Raw genomic sequence first — 13,483 nt, 5'->3', positions numbered from 1 at the left:
GGCAGTCTCGAAATTGTGTGTGTGTGTGTGTGTGTGTGTGTGTGTGTGTGTGTGTATGTGTGTGTGCTTGTGTTATTTGTGAATGACTAATGAGCTACTACCTGAGCTCATTCATTCATCTAGCAGACAGAAGATTGCCACACATGGGATCGGTATTACACATTTGTGTTTCCAAATAAAGAGAAATAATACTAAAACACAGAACACAATGTACCATAACAAGCTGCTCTTGCAAAACGGAATCTGCAGGCGTATCAAGCAAACAGGTTTAGGTAAATGTTTTTTTGACGGAGGCAATTTAGCTTTCGCTTCTGTCAAGTTCCTGTTAGCGATGCAATCACAATTTTCTCCACTTTGGTGTTCCAAGGTAAACATTTTGCAGTGTTGATTTCACATAATAAGCACAGGCCGAGTCTTGATGGGCAGGAATAATCAGGACTGGCCGAAGTGGGTGTACTGCCCTGTGACAAGTCCTTTACTTTAATGATGGCATGTTTTTTAACCCAAAGGTCATTCCTTGAAATAATGCCCTGGAAGACTATTCTCAGCAGGTACTTAATACATACCTCGGAGTTTTCGGCACTTTTATGAAAGAAAGCCAGCCTTGTTCAGTTTTTCACAAAGATATGTTACCCTTATTGAGAGGTATTCACATTCAGAGCTTGTTTATGACTCTAGCGCTGATGAAAGTGGCAAGACGGCATGGATTTAGAATGACCTTTATACAGCATACTCCCACATTTTTACTTGATCTGCTGTGTTATGGAGTAATAATTTTTCTCTGTTTTCAATGATTGAAGGGTTTTTCTATCAAAAAAACATTTCTCATTGGGAGGGTGAGCAAAAACAATTAATGCATTATGTTAATGCATAATGTATCATGAACTAACAAATAATTTTTCACAACATTTAATAATCTAGGTTAATTTAGAGATATACTAGTGATCATTTTTAATTTGTTCTTGTTTGAAATACACTAATATAAATGTACACAACTTTAAATGTTAAAAAATATACATATACAGAAATGAATATTAACCTATAGTATATTAATAAATGCTAAAAAGTAAAGTTAAAATGTAATGTAATTTTTTGGTAATTGTTAGGTTCATGACACATTAAAGTCATGATGTAAAAGATATTATGATATATATTCACATGAAATGTATTATCAAAAATACAAAAAAAAATGTAGGTTGGGGACTTGGTTCTATCCATCAGTTATTGATTGTTGATAAGTTAACATTAAGTGGGGGCGGGGTTCATATGCATATTGTTTTAGTGACTAAAGGAGCTAAAAGCTCTCCTCTGCGATTTGCATACAGTGTTAGTATTCATGTGGCAGTCGGTGTGATTTAATGTTAACACATGAGTAAAATTAATGCCGGCCTCCTTCATCATGCAATAAGTCCTTGCAAATCTGCCACTGCACCATCTAAATTAATGGGAGACCGTGAGGTGATGAGAGGTCAGAGCAAATGCCAGAACACTCATTCAGAACTATGTCAACGGCACCTCATTGCAATCAATGGCACTTGGTTTATCAAAGAACATATTAGGATTTGACTCGATCAATTCAAGAATATAGGGGAAAAACCAACCGAAGAAGTGGACTTATAATGTGCCATTTCAGCTGAAATATTCAAGTCTCCTTGAGTCAACAATATGAACCTGGATCTGGAATACTCAAGAAGTGGTATCTCAGACTTTAATATAGCCAGGTTCATTTAATGGCACACCGCCTCGGTTGGTAAATAAAGTTCAAAGGGCTGGAAATGAGGATGGGAGTATTTTTGCCCTTTCAGATATAGATGCGCAATGCAAGTTGATAATATGCTCTGGTGCACATGGCAAACACCATCCACTACTCTAGCATTTTAGACTAGCTTGTCATTTGGTCCAGGGAATATTCTTTGTAGGTCAACCATTTTGCTCTTGAGTAAATTAGCTGTTCTCATCTCTGAGGGCCAGAGAAAAGATCATCGTAACCTCATGTCAAAGGCAGTTCAAATTTTGGGTCTGTTTTTGCTTGGACTCCAAGACCACTCTCAGATTAATAGATGTTGTGCTGGTCTCCTGTGGCTCCTGTGAAAGTTACATATGGAGGACATCAGGAAGGGATATATGGGAAAGGTAGGAGTAATACAATATGAAATAGAAAATGACAGTTGAGTCAACCGTACAACATGAACACAATGCAGAGTTGAATGTGTTTGTCTGTTATTATAATAACAGTGTACAGTCTGATCAACAAAAATGTGGGAGTGATTGCAGGAGAAGGGCTGGTTCTTGTCTGGGTGTCAGTTTGTCCCGTAGCTGAAGATACCCAACTGATGGGTCCAATTGCACTAAACTGTTTTTAAGGTTCTAATATTGATGTGATGTCAGCCAGTGAAGGCTATGTGGGATCTGTCAAATCTGAGTCAGGTCATTCCTGGGTCAGTCACACTATGGCTATATCAAGCACGATTGGCATGCTGTGATGCATAAATACTCTCAATCATATCAGTGGCGCTGATCCACGCCTTCGTTGTGGATGGTCCTTTTCTGCTTTGTATGCACTATACAGCCGCTTATTCTTGTACTTTTAAAATTAAATTTTTTGGGGTATTTGTGGGGATTTATTAGCAAGTTAGTTATGCAAGTAGGTGGAGGCAAATATTTTTCTGATTGAATTAATTGTGGAACGAAAATACCACCACTTTTTTTTAATAAGTACTTTGTAATCATGAAAAAAGTAAATTGTATGTAGTATTAATATGTATGAATATAATCCAGACGGACATTTGTCATGTTGTCATTGTCATGTGACATACCAGGCTCAGTTGCATTACTTCACTGCCATTCACAAATCCTCTACTGTGGCCTCATGGGATAGTAAAGTGTCTATTAGATGAACACTTCGGAAGAAGCAGGTCATAGGGGTACAGTAATTTTGCTTTCTGTTTTATGAATACTGTGAATTTGCACATACTACTAATTTCAAATACTGTTTATCGCCTGCTGTATAGTAGGGAAGTATATGTATATTTTGTTGCTTGCAGCAGGAAATGTTGTTTTTGTTTTGTTTGCAAATTATTTTCATTGGTGGACCAAAAATAGAGACTATCAATATTGTGTCTAAAATGTAAGCTGATCTATATTACATTGTTTATTGAACATTTGTATAAAAAGTAATATACTAGCAATCTTTCAGAATGATCCGAATGTTCAAGCATTTTAAAATGCTATTTTGCAAAACTTGATGCGTCAAAGCTGTACATAATCTCAGAACATTCACTCTATTATATACAGTATAGGCCTATATAGCAATCATATGAGTGAATTTTCTGAGACGATGTTCAACTTTGACACTTCAAGTGTAGACAGATTCAGTGACGATATGTGTTATTTCATAAGTCAGCTTTTCAGTCTCTTCACCCATTTTCTTTTGGCATATTCACCTGATGCTTCAAACTCAGGCATACTCTCAAAATCAAAGCTGACAGGCTATACGAGTTTAGGAGGTTTTAATCTAGCGATGGGAAAAGGAGCACGAATAGGAACACTTTGTGCATAGAAATCTGGACAATGTCTGTAAACTGTGCCAAACATCCCACATCTAAAAGATCAGCAAACCCTTCACTCACTACATAAATACATGACATCCATCTCTTGAACTGGGATTTATTGTCCTTGTGGACGTTTGTTTGGTGAAGAAGTGCTTGGCCCGCTGCTGCCTTTGCCAGGGTTGATTGACAGCAGGAAATCACCTTCTGAACACAGTGTTCTTACAAACATGGAATGTCAAGGGGAGTCACGTGTGGTTATGACATTGACGAAGTGTTTCACTCTGCCTGATGTCAGGACAACGCATCTGCTGACAGCAGTCTTTCCAATTCACCTCTACAGTAGAGTGTCTGGAGTCACCATTAACCCTGCGCTTCTGCAGTGACTGAATCAGCAAAGACGTGGTTAAAGTTACGTTGTGGCCTGCGAGGTTTTAGTGCCTCTGTAGTACCCTTACTAATTAGTTTGAGGCATGGTGTCATATTCCTGCGTTGTCTGCTGCTCTGATACCACAGTCACCCAGAGGAAAACTTTATTGCTCAGACATTTCTCTGGCATAGGTTACTGTGGAGATCTCATTTATGCAACTTGAAGTTGAAGCATGTAATTTCTGCACCACTACCGACAACCAAATGGAATTTAATTTTAATAAGCAGAATAAAACGTACAAATAAGATTGTACAAATTTACATTAGTTTGCTACTAATTTGCCAAGATGTTAAATAGTTGTGAATTGCCACAAGAGTGCTGTAGAACAGATACACTGCCAAAAAAAAAATAAAAAATACATGTACTTGAGAACACTTTGCCTCTGAGAGATTAGTGTTTTTCCTCTCTTAAAGGCACTCATGATCAGCATTCATGTATCAACTTAATCTGTAGCAAAACCCCACTGGAATACTGGCTGTGAACACGTCTCCTTGCCATTTTAAGCCTTTATGTGTGCCTCTGTTTGTTTGTTTACTGGAATCATTTTGAACAGGTTCTTCAAAGGTTCACGAAAACATAAAAGGAAAAGCTTGAAAGAGCACTTCTTCCTGTGTTATAGGCGTAAAGGAAGGAGAGAAAAGAAAGAGAGAGCCAAAGTGAAAGAGATAGAGATGCTTGATTTTACTACATGGCTGCAGTGGTATGTACAACCTAACACCATACTGCCCTCTAGCACCATTTGAAAGTTTAATATGGTTTATTTTTCATGCATCCCTGAGAGCCAATCACAACCTTCAGTAGAGCTCTAATATTTATTCCGGCCACAAATTAGATAAATAATAAATCTGTAATTGAAACAAAGTTAGAGCTGTTGCCCTGTAGACATGTTTGATCAACTTGAAAGGCTTATAATTTCTTCACATGCACAGCTTTGATGCCTACATTAATGTATATATCTGTCAAATCAAATCAAATCAAATCAAATACGCAAAACTCCCGACTAAGGCAGCATACACTGTAATTTGTCCCGAAACAAACCTAAAATATAGTCATTTAAAATAGATTCATTAATGTTCTCACAAACCCTATAATGTCGTCAAGGTGTACTTTTAAAAATAAGTGCTTACACTTCTTAAAAAGTAAAAAGGAAGATGATTGAAGGCGAAGGTCAAAAGCTGCAAACTCTTTTGCATTGATCTGCAACATCCAAAAAGGATTCACATCTAAAATACTGCCCATTGCAGCACCACTTCTCAGGCTTCAAACATCCATACAGTCAACACATACTCTGTTTTTTTTTTTAATAAAAAATAAAATATCTAAAAATGGTTTATCTCGAATATAGTCATCAGGGACAACAATTTTAAGATGACTCTGCTTAGAAGCACTGTTAAGACTACAGATAGCAAATATTTAAATATTAAATTAATAAATGTGTAATATTACATATGAAATGAATAAATATTCAATTAATCTCAGAATATGCCTTGATGACCTATTTTTGGTGCTGTTTGTTTTTATAAGAACATAAACAAGGAGTAATGACCCTGACTTTGACATTTATTTCAGGACTGATAGTGGCTGTCAAATGATTAATCATATATATATATATATATATATATACCAGCTCTGAGTTTTCTCCTATAATGCCTGATGAGGTTAGAGAGCACCTGACAAGAGATCAGAGACAATTCCTTCATCCAGAATCTCTCCAGACCCTTCTGATTCCCTGCTCCATGATGGTGCTTCTCCTCTTCAGTTCACCACACTCATTTTCACACACACGCACACGCACACACACATATATATATATATATAGTTTATTTATTTATTTGTCACAAAAAGAGACAATGTACATTAATCAACATTCATGAATGTAAATGTACTCAAATTAGCCAGAAGGCTAGTTTTAATTGGTAGTCCCTTTGCCAGATTTATTATAAAACCTTTTCATGTAATGATTTACATAATCATATTCACAAGCATTGCAACCAGGTGCGCAGCAACTATTAAAACTTTGTCCCCCTACTCTTTCAATTAATTTCAATGTGCTTGACTGTGGTGAACAACAATGACTTAAAGGTGTCATATGATGCGATTTAAATTTTTCCTTTCTCTACGTTTTTTATATTTAAAGAGCTTTTATATTTTATATTTTTTATATTTAAAGCAAGTTTTTTGGGCAGTGTAGAGTGGGGCTTGTTTGTCATTTCTCCGATTACAAATGCAGACATGGTTTTATGTTTACGTGGCACGATGCAACGCAACGCGTAAAAAGACAGTATAAGTCATTATAATCCATAATTATGTCCCCACTGGATGCAACGAATGCCTCGTTTATAATGGGTTTTCATGTTTTTGAATCATCGCTCCGGCCTGACAGGGCATCATCACAATATGGTAGGGGCGCATCATATGACCCCTTTAAATATCAAGCTTCTGCTGTTTCGCTGAATGTAATTAATATTCATAAGCCAACCACTCCTGGCACACTTTGCGCACTGAGCCTCTGTAGTTCCTGTGGAGAAAAGACACATGCATGTCATTCTTGACGAAAATGTGTTTTTATATTCATGACTGTCTCACCAACGTTTAAACCATATTATTATGCAAAAATACTATCTTTAGTATTTCAAACAGCATCTCATATAAGCAAATCCATGACAACTAGGCATTGTAAACGGTATTATACTTGTGCACGCAGTTATGCTGGTGAAAACCATTATAAATGGATGCTTTATTTCCTTTGCAATTACTCTTTGAAGTACTTCAGAGATCACACAGACCTTTTTTCTCCTAAAAGGTCTGCCATAGTGCCTACCCATCTATCTATGAAGCATTTTGATCTATCCATTAATTTTTACCGTAACAACAGCAGTACAGAGGTCAAGGCAGACTTGACCCTGGAATACATTGACTATGTTTTTACTGTTGTTTTCGGGAATAGCATGTCCTCTGCCACCTGTCCTCCCCTGAAACTATTACCTAGAGAGGCATTAGATTAATAGAATCAGCCTTATGTAAAAAGCCAATGGCTCATATTACAAATGACCTGGCTTAATATTTATTTTACGCAGACCTTGGATGACCCCAAGTGGATTCACCAGGGATAGTAGCAGTGAAAAAGCATGCAGAGAATGGGAATTGACCAGCAGACACCACTAATCAAGCAGAGGTCATGCTAGCAGTCCTGCTATTACAGTCAGACAATGGCCCACTTTAACCACAGCCGTTAATTGCCTCTAGTGACACTTGTCATCTCCTCTGACCACTCTAGTGTCATATCAGTGTATTTTCGCCTGTAGAACAGATATTTATTGTTCTCTCATTACTCTCTCCACTTGGTGAAATCTCCTGTGCATGCCTGCATCATGCCAAATCAAATACCCAGAAAAGCCTCCAATCATTTCGCTGCAAGCCAAGCGAATGTGTGTTTATCAGCAGAGTGGACGTGCTGTAGTGTTTTGAATGTCGAAATTGCAGTTGAAAGAAATTGGCTCAGAGCCTGGGATACAGAGCACAGGGTGTCTTTGTGTTGTGCTGCCAATTTTGTTTAGCTGTTGTGCGTCTCTGTTTACATTTTGGGAAATTGACCAACCTTGTCTGCAGTCAAAGGACTTTCCACATATCAGCTGGACTTCCCTATTATGATTACATAAAACGATATGTACAATTAAACAAGTGTCATTCAAACCAGCTGTGTACACATTCCAAACCAAAGAAGAAATTTTTTGGGATCTCACTTGAGATTTTCTTTTTTCCCCATCTTAAACCTATACTCTTAGCTGTCTGTATCAGGGTTTCTAATGCAATATAATGCTGTATTTGCTGTTCTATGGATATGGACGGATATAGAGGGATATGGAGACTGTACACACAACCCCTTGGGCAAAGATTGCAAAAATTAAGAGAGTGGGTTATTGTTGGTCAAGCAAGCATGTTTCAAGCTAGGTCGGCTTTTTCCCATGGCTGTTGTGTCATTGACGATATAGTTCACCCACAAATTACAACTGATCTTATCATTCAAAGCTGTATAAATTTCTTTTTTCTGTGGGTAATAGAAATGTCTCAGTGTTTTTATCCATATAGTGGAAGACAGTGGTCACCAAAACGGGTTAGCAACCAACATTTCTTCACATTATTTCCTGTTTTTACAAGGTTCTGTAAAATGTTTGATACTGATTGGTCAAACACATGCAGAATTAAGTGTTCAAATATTTTTATGTAATGACTGTTAATCTGTATATTCAACCTTCAACAAGGTTCTACTAACTGTGCTGCTTTCATGTCTCTTGTATTACTCTGCAGTCTCTGTTTTTTTTTCTCACTGTTCAATTGGTGCAACTTTTATGTTTATTTTTCTCACTGTTCAATTGGTGCAACTTTTATGTTTATGGTATTATAGCAATATAATTAGCCCATGAGACCCTATGTGGTAGATCAGAGAGCAAATACTCCTATAAATGTTGTTCAAAAGAACCCTGCTTAGTGGTTGCACACCGCTTCCGAGTGCCCTGTAAAGTCCCAACTAATTTATGCAGGGGGGCTGCTAGTCTAGCAAAACCCTCAACAAACTGATGATAGTATGATGCAAATCCAAGAAATGACCGCAGCTCTCTAACAGAGTTAGGCCTGCCCCATTTAGCAACAACACAGATCTTTTCTGGGTCAGTTGACACCCCGGCCGCTGATATCACATGGCCCAGATATGTCACCTCTGTTTGGAAAAAGTGACATTGCTTCAGTTTTACTTTCAAGTTGTGGGTTTTGAGCCGACTCAGCACCATCTCTAACCGCTCCAGATGTTGGCCAAAAGTACTGGAAAAGATTACAATATCATCCAGATATAACAATAGAGCATGAAGACTCTGATCACCAAAAATACGTTCCATGAGACGCTGGAAAGTACTTGGCGCATGGCACAACCCAAAGGGCATACGGTTGAACTCAAATAGCCCAAAGGGTGTGCAAAAAGCCGTCTTTTCCCTATCTTGAGGGGCTACCGAAACCTGATTATAGCCGCTTGCCAGATCCAGTGTGCTAAACCATTTGGCCCCGCCAAGCGCGTCCAAGGTCTCCTCTATTCGCGGCAAGGGAAAAGCATCCTTGCGAGTTTTGGTGTCAAGTTGCCGATAATCTACACATAACCGAATAGAACGCCAGCACTAATTTAAATACCTCACAAATCGAATCATACAAATAACCAACAAATTAAACGTTAACACTCTTCAAAACGGATAACATTAAATAAAAAAAAGACCTACCAGAGATTGTTCTTCCAGCGACAGACAACCACCTGCGCGCCAAACAATTGAAACGCAACTCATCTACTGATCGGAAGTGCGTATTTAAAGGGAAATCCTGCATGCCATCATAGGTACAACAGCGCCTCCTAGTGGCTTGGCTACACCTACTTAAAGCAAGATCATGAAAACATCACTCTGAAAACCAACAAACCATTAAGAGGCAGAACTTAATGTTCCACTAGCTAAATATGTTAGCTAAAACTAGTCCATAGAGAAAGTAACTTAGATTGCATTTATTGATTGATACTGTAATATTGTTGCAGTGGCTTATTTTTTTAGCAGAAGCTTTATGCTAATATACAAGTAACGTAAAAAAAAAAAAACCCTCACATCAGTATATCATGTTTATTTATTTTTTAGCACGTAGTTGTGTAAGAGATACAGTACAATGTACAGACAGTCAGTCAATATGGCACAATAACCCCCTTCAGGGTGATACAGAATCACCCTGTCGGATTTATTTACCAGTAATGACCAGCTGACTGTACATTATTCCTTAATTATTTTCCTGCAAGGCTTCCTACAGCTACAATTGACAGTAATGATTAAATTAGATGGGAGAGTTCTGAAAGATGATTTAATGAATAAAATGTTATTGCCATTCAGCAGCCAATCAGACTAAAGACTTATTTTATGCAATTGACCACCTGTGCTATTGTGTCACACATCTTGTTCTGGTCATCTAAAACAATTTATTAGCTTTTGTAGGTTTTATCAAAAGGTGAATTCATCATTCACTACAGAGAGAGCCTGATTTACATGCAAGGAATTGTGGCAATATGAGACTACATTTGCAATGAAACCACTAAAACACAGAGAAAGTTCTGTATATGCAATTATGAATGAGGATTTATACTGTCTGTGTCCAGTATTCATACTGTGTCCTCTGCTCATCCCAATTTCCTAAATGGAGTCTGTGTTCAGAGATAAGTGGACTTACGTGAAGGGTGAGAGTTTCTTGACTTCCAAGTGATAGAATATCATCTTGTAAAAAATATATTGTAATAAAGGTTGGCTTGATAACAGAAAAGAGAAATCACTCAACCTTTGATATTGAAATAAACTCCACTGTTGCTCCACTTCAACTGTTGTTAATAATATTATTCTCTATCATACTGTAGGTGCACAGATGATTCTTAATGCTCGGTTTTGTTGGACACATGATAAAAGCAACCAGAGATGAAGCAACTGAAAGATTATGTGTACTTCAAGTCAGATGCATTTACATTTGTGACTGTGTCTCAGATGCAATCAACTGAAACTCCGTTTACAAAAGTGTGACCCAAATGGTCCATATAATTAGCCAATTAGGTCAACATTAGGTCGATGTATCATGAGCTCTCCATGGGATTGGTCTTATCAGGTCATCATGAGGTTACACTATCATTGGCTCTTCATGGGGTGTTATTGTATTGTTTTTAGCACATTTGTTACCAGGTATAAAGGACTGGTCTCACAGACAGTACCTTGGGTTAAGATTGTTTGGGATGACATGCTAACATCGCTGCTGAAGGACTGCTATACTGCTACCTTCAATGAATTCCTCTCCCCACAAGAACTTTGGTCAAGCTTACTTATTTTTGTATTAGAGAAATTTAGTACATTGGCGAGCCACCCAAACTACTGCTCAGCCAAATACAGCAAAATCTAACACAACTCAAAACTGGAGGATTAATTAAATATTAAGGCTATCTGATGGAGTAAAGGTGTGAATTACTCCAGAGGCCTACAACAATTACACAAGGATTCATTTATGATACAGTATAATTAAAGAAGTTTTTTTTTCTTACCAAAGCTGAAATTGAAAATACAGTAAAAAACAACAACACAATATTGTGAATTGTTATTAATATAACTTAAAATGACTGTTTTCTATTTTAATATATTTTAAACTATTTCGGATTATTTGATGAGTAGAATGTAGTTCAAAAGCTAGGCATTTATTTGGGGGGAGTCCTGAAAAAAAATTCTGAATACAACTATTCATTATAATTGTTTTTGTTTAAAAAATGCTAGATTTTCCACATACTGTACATTATTGTTTCTCCTCTATGCCCCGCCTTTCTGAAACCGCGTAAACATAAAACCATGTCTGCATTTGTGATCGGAGAAATGACAAACAACAAGCCCTACTCTACACTGTCCAAAAAACTCCCTTTAAATATAAAAAAAAATATATATAAAAACTCTTTAAATATACAGATCTTCTTTATGCACCAAGAGCTTGTAACACTCCAAAGAGAAAGGAAAAATTAATGCTCACCATTGTCAGCCTACTTGATTGATGCGGCACTTATGCTACCAACACTCGCTTTACATGACTGGCTGCACTATGTGACTACATGCTTCATGCTACCAAGCAGTGATTTGCATGACTAATTACTATGTTCTTGTCAGCTCCGCTGCTGCATTGAGCTGGAACTTTTTCATGAATGTGGGCAAACCTACAAGTGTGTTTGCCTCTCTGTCAGCTGTTCCACCACTTGTTGCATTTCGGACTGAAATTCGGACTGTTCTCCGCGCCTTAGCTTTCGGAGATCGAGAGGATAGCCCTAAGGCCATTGGTGCAGGCTCTATGTCAACATCCAAGCTCCCACTTCTGTGGTTGGCGCTGGCTTGCCTGATTTTAGGATCTATTTCCTGTTTCAGAGGTTTTTCCCACAACTCGGATGTTTCGAGGCCTCATGAAGGAGGATCAGTCTGTCGTATGGTTACACCATCCAGCTTCTATGTTGACTACCCATTATGAAAGTAGCACTGTCACTTCTAATGTGACTAGTTGCGTTGATTTGGATTTGCGTCACCTAATCTTGTGCTTGAGTAGCAATTTCATGATGCTGACACAGAGGTTCATCCTGGCTCTATCTGAACCAGAGATTGGTTTGTGACCATTGATCTAAGATGTGTACTAAAATCTGCATCCAGATCATCAAGAGACACAGGAAGTTCCTCAGGCTTGCTGTTGGAATAAAGCTTGCCAATACTGTATTCTTCCATTTGAACTGGCCTCGAATGCAAGGTGAATGTACATGTCTGTTGCCCCGTTGTGGCTCCAGGGTGTCTGAGTTTCGAGTCACCTTAACGATTGACTGGTATTAGCTTAATCACATAAGCCGTTTGGAGACGTTGGCAGTGTTCTGGCACTCAAACAGTTCTTATCCTAATTGAGTGGTTGTCACATTTAGGTCAGAATGGCAACACGGCTGAGGACTTGTACCGGATTCGTACAGGGAGGTTCACGCTCTTGCCCCCTGTGCAGGTTGGCGAGATGCGTTCTTCTTTGGGCGCAGACCAAGTTCCTGTCGGTCAGAGCAGTCCATGTTCCAGGTCACCTGAACTCAAGAGTGGACGTTTGGAGGCTGGAGAATGGAGGTTGCACCCTCAGGTGGTGAGTCTCATTTGGCAGCGTTCCGGCCAAGCGGAAGTGAACTTGTTTGCTTCAAGCATGACTACGCATAGCCTGCTCTGGTTTTTCCCTGTCTCCTCCGTCCTATATGGACGTAATGGCCCTAGAGTAGACCAGGACCAGTCTTTATGCCTTCTTGCCGATCCGTTTGCTCCCAGCGGTTCTGTTCAGAGTACAGACAGACAGAGTGGAACGTCTGCCATTGGTGGCCCCGTTCTGGCCCACTCAGACGTTGTTCTCGGAATTAGTCTGTCTGTTAGCTGGCCCTCCTTGGGAGGTTCCCCTCAGACACGACCTGCTAACTCAGGCTCGGGGCATGATTGGCACCCCCATTCGGATTATGGGTGTGGCCCCTGAGCGGAGTGCGTTGATGTGTTCTGGTTTTTCGGCAGAGATTACCGACACTATTCTTAATTCTAGGGCTTCCTCCATGAGACGCTTGTATGCCCTCACGGGGAAGCTTTTTGCCTCCTGGTGTAGGCAACGCAATCTGGACCCAGTCCATTTCCCCGTAGGTCGATACTGAGTTTCTTCAGAGTCGCTTTTCCCTGCGACTCTTAAGGTTATGTGGCAGCCATATCTGCTGAGCATGTACCCATGAGGTGTTTCAGTTGGATGTCACCCTCTGGTTTCCCGTTTCATGCAGGGGTCGAGACGGCTTAGGCCTTTTCACCCGGCACGGATTCCTTCTTGGAACTTCTTTATCTATCGTTTTGGAAGGCCTGGAAGGCCATCCATTTGAGCCGTTTAAGTCCGAGTCAGATAACTTTGACTCTTAAGACGGTTCTTTTGG

The sequence above is a fragment of the Sinocyclocheilus anshuiensis genome, unplaced genomic scaffold (genome assembly GCF_001515605.1).
Source record: "Sinocyclocheilus anshuiensis isolate Anshui unplaced genomic scaffold, SAMN03320099.WGS_v1.1 scaffold1443, whole genome shotgun sequence".
In the NCBI taxonomy this organism is placed as follows: Eukaryota; Metazoa; Chordata; class Actinopteri; order Cypriniformes; family Cyprinidae; genus Sinocyclocheilus; species Sinocyclocheilus anshuiensis.
Note: the sequence above shows the minus strand (reverse complement) of the source record.